This window comes from Onychostoma macrolepis, chromosome 03 (assembly GCF_012432095.1).
Source record: "Onychostoma macrolepis isolate SWU-2019 chromosome 03, ASM1243209v1, whole genome shotgun sequence".
In the NCBI taxonomy this organism is placed as follows: Eukaryota; Metazoa; Chordata; class Actinopteri; order Cypriniformes; family Cyprinidae; genus Onychostoma; species Onychostoma macrolepis.
This window is the reverse complement of record NC_081157.1, coordinates 50873669-50878024: the sequence shown is the minus strand read 5'-3', so window position 1 is coordinate 50878024 and position 4356 is coordinate 50873669. Positions and strand designations below refer to the sequence as shown.

General features: G+C 35.4%; 1 long non-coding RNA gene across 1 annotated transcript; it reads right to left on the bottom strand.

The window, feature by feature from the left end:
• Window positions 1-1464: 1464 nt before the first annotated feature.
• Window positions 1465-2073, bottom strand: LOC131536127 (uncharacterized). The gene is made up of 3 exons (XR_009269849.1): window positions 2019-2073; window positions 1883-1945; window positions 1465-1700 (listed from the first exon to the last, which is right to left on the bottom strand). It is a non-coding gene; the product is annotated as an uncharacterized LOC131536127 (long non-coding RNA).
• Between the last annotated feature and the right edge of the window lie 2283 nt (window positions 2074-4356).

The window sequence follows — 4356 nt, the reverse complement described above, 5'->3', positions numbered from 1 at the left end:
CAGTATCAAAAACTCAATGGATGGTATCCCATATTTTTTATTGTGGCTTTCGTTAAACTGATGTTTGAGAGAGTTTGTTACAAGGTTATTATGTGAGTATAGGAGAGCATAAGTCTAAGTGGACGTCCATGACATGCGGAGTCCCACAAGGCTCAATTATTGCACCGCTCTTGTTTAGCCTGTATATGCTCCCACTAAGTCAAATAATGAGAAAGTACCAAATTGCCTATCACAGCTATGCTGATGATACCCAGAGTTACCTAGCCTTATCTCCAAATGATTATAGCCCCATTGACTCCCTCTGCCAATGCATTGATGAAATAAACTGTTGGATGTGCCAGAACTTTCTTCAGTTAAATAAGGAGAAAACTGAAGTCATTGCATTTGGAAACAAAGATGAATGCATACCTTGAGTCTAGGGGTCAATCAACTAAAAACCAAGTCAAAAATCTTGGGGTGATTCTGGAGACAGACCTTAGTTTTAGTAGTCATGTCAAAGCAGTAACTAAATCAGCATACTATCATCTCAAAAACATTGCAAGAATTAGATGTTTTGTTTCCAGTCAAGACTTGGAGAAACTTGTTCATGCCTTTATCACCAGCAGGGTGGATTGTTGTAATGGTCTCCTTCCAAAGAAGACCATTAGACAGCTGCAGCTCATCCAGAACGCTGCTGCCAGGATTCTGACTAGAACCAGAAAATCTGAGCATATTACACCAGTCCTCAGGTCCTTACACTGGCTTCCAGTTACATTTAGGATTGATTTTAAAGTACTTTTACTCGTTTATAAATCACTCAATGGCCTAGGACCTAAATACATTGCAGATATAATCACTGAATATAAACCTAACAGACCACTCAGATCATTAGGATCGAGTCAGTTAGAAATACCAAGGGTTCACACAAAACAAGGGCAGTCCGCTTTTAGCTATTATGCCACCCGCAGTTGGAACCAGCTTCCAGAAGAGATCAGATGTGCTAAAACATTAGCCACATTTAAATCCATACTCAAAACTCATCTGTTTAGCTGTGCATTTGTTGAATGAGCACTGTGCTAAGTCCGAACTGATTGCACTATGTATAATCACTTTCTATTCTTAAATGTTTTAAATTCTTTTTAAATCAATTTTTAAATCACTTTGTTTTTATTGTTGTGATTATTATTATTTTTAATTCCTTATTTTTATTATTTTTTAATGACCATTTCACTTCCTTTTATGTAAAGCACTTTGAATTACCACTGTGTATGAAATGTGCTATATAAATAAACTTGCCTTGCCTTGCCTATCGTTATTTTCGTAACTTATGTAACCCACCGAATCAGGGAGGGATAATAACTGGCCACAACCTGTGGTGAAAGCTTAAGCGCTTGTACAAGCAGTTTTATTACAATTCACACAGACCAATCTTAACATAAAAGAATGAATATCTAAAACACTAATACAGACCTCATTTGGAAAAAAACAAAAGAAACAGGAAACGTTAACAACAAACCACAGGGCTCCAACCGGGCACGACTATAGGTGTGAAAGTGTACAACCATTAATTAAAATTCAAACTCCAATACTGCACAGCAATCACAGCACTCAAGAGAAAATACACGTCACCAAAACCCACAGAAGAACCCACCACCTCACCAGTGTCAGTCACACCCATGGAGGAGACCCTGCGGCTGCCATGAAATCAGGATGGAAGACAACTAAAGAAAAAAACAAAAATCACAATAATATTAATACACTGTATACAACAAAAGCACTGGGCAATTCACCATAAATAATATATATGTAACAATAGTCGTGCTAGTCCTGCAACACAAAAACGTATTGTAAATACCTTAAATTGAGCATTTTCATTAATACATTCTTTAATCCAAGCAAATACCTTTAAAATAACTGGATCTAAGAATGAGGAATTAAAAACCAATGGGTGGCTCCTTTAAGAGACCTATAAAACAAACCTTTATTAATAACAACCATCTTCATAAATGTTCATAAGAAGACACAATCATTCATATTACCTCTGAACATAATTCATTTACACATTCATCAATTCTGTGGACTGTGTCACCACGCAATTGGGTTCTGAAACACAACAACAAAATAAAACTTTTTCACCCCACAGTCTACTATTTTCTTTATATTTTCTCATTAACTCAATTAAAAACCCATACATGAGAATACTTCATGCCAACATTTAATTGTATGAAAATGATCTAAGGACACAACCTACTCTAAACATGTGCAGCATAAAACAACTTGACATCAATGTCTTTACTCAAAAAGAAACAGCTCTCGTAACTACAATACATTCATCAAAATAGTCACTAAAACAGGGTTGAGCACAAATTACCTGATATTAGCACACACTTGTTTGTAGCGTCAATGAATGAATGAGATCAGAAACGCTATGCAACTGTGCGTCTATTTATAGCACGTACAGACGTAAAACTTACGCTACCCCACGGACTTATGGGAAGTCTCGAATTCATACTTCTCCCCGTTACACTTAGAAATACAAAGTCTCTCACCTCAGAAAAGCGAACTATACTGTCCTGCCAGACGTTATACTGTGTTCGTAGCGCACACTCTTCAATAGCACACGCGAACGTGTCAAAAATACAATGTTATTTTCACTTTGTGTCATTTTGTATATGTTTAAATGACTGTGGTGGCTCAAATCAACTTAATTGTATTAACAAAAACTAGTTTGGGCCTGCTATTTAATAGCCTTACCTTACAGGCTGTTTATTCAGTATTAATCATATTCTTAACAGTCTTAACTTATTTTTTGTGAAATAAATTTGCTTTGGTTTTTAACAAATTATTTATATATATATATATATATATATATATATATATATATATATATATATATATATATATATATATATATATATATGGTAACACTTTATTTTAAGGTCTCTTAACTAGTTGCTTATTAGCATGCATATTACTAGAATATTAGCCATTTATTAGTAGTAATTAAGCACATATATTAATACCTTATTCTACATGATCTTGTTCTACATCCCTAATCCTACCTACCTAAACTTAGCAACTACCTTACTAACTATTAATAAGCAGCAAATTAGGAATTTATTGAGGGAAAAGCTTGATGACCATGGGACACCGTGGGTCCCAAGGCCAAACCAGTTGAGAACCACTGCCTTAAACCATTCCCTTAGTTAAGGGAAACCGTTAAGTATTTCACGACAGCGACCCAGGTTTTCTCGCCACTGGATTCACCTCTGACACCCAAGCATGAATAAATGAGCTATTTATTAGGGATGACGACCATGATCAACAGCACAAAACATGCGAGAGAGAGAGAGAGAGAGAGAGAGACTGCCTGAATATGAACGCATCCTCCATCAGGTTAAGTCATATTCATGAAACAAATTAGTTTGCGATGTCCTAAGAGTAATGTTGTTGTAATATCCTAATATCTTTTCAGTGTTTAAGGGTAACGTACTCCCTCATGACTGGTGTCAGTGCTATAAAGTGAAGCATCAGCTTCAGCTCTTCCCCTGTCGTTTATCCCAGTGTTTACCCCTCACATGCTGTTTGATGATGAATGTTCTTCATTTTCATTTTTTATTATTAATTTGATTTCTCATTGATTTTGTATTTCATTGAATTCTTGTGTCTTTCCAACCTGTTCAATTTTTTCTCTTATTTTAATGTTATCTTTCTGTCTGAACTTCTCTGTTCGATACAAAATAGAGTTTTACTGCCAAGCTCCTTAAATAACTTTTACACATATACCAGGTGTTATGTACCTTGTGTTTTTGTTATTAGGACTTTTACGTTGCATTCTGCCCTGTTTTGTTCCTGTCTCCTGTTCAGTTTGTAGTTTTTCTTGTTGATTAGTTCCCTGATTGTTTCCAGGTGTGTCGTGTTGTTAGTCTGTTAGCTCTTGATCTGGTCTTTGTCGGTCTTGTCCATTGTTGGATGTGTTGTTTGTGTCCTCTGTTCTGGCGTTTCTTAGTTTTTGCTCCTTGTTCTTTGATTATTGTTTGTCTAATTAAAACTGCATTTATATTTTACTCTCCCTCGCCTCTGAATGTTCACCGTCATTATAAATAAGTATTATAATAATAGATCATGTAACTAAATGCACGTTCTGTAGTCTGACTCTTCTGAAGATATTCAGTGATAATCATAGAGTTACACATCTCTGAAAGTTGTAATGAATGATGCAGCACTGTGTCATATTTCATTCAGAATCTTCATATATAAATATTTATATGTGTTCAACATGTGAGTCTTTACTTTGTTTTGTAGGTGAAATGTTTAATTCTTGCAGGACATCAGTCCTGATTTCAGTTGTTGTTGGAATAATGATAGCTGTGTCAT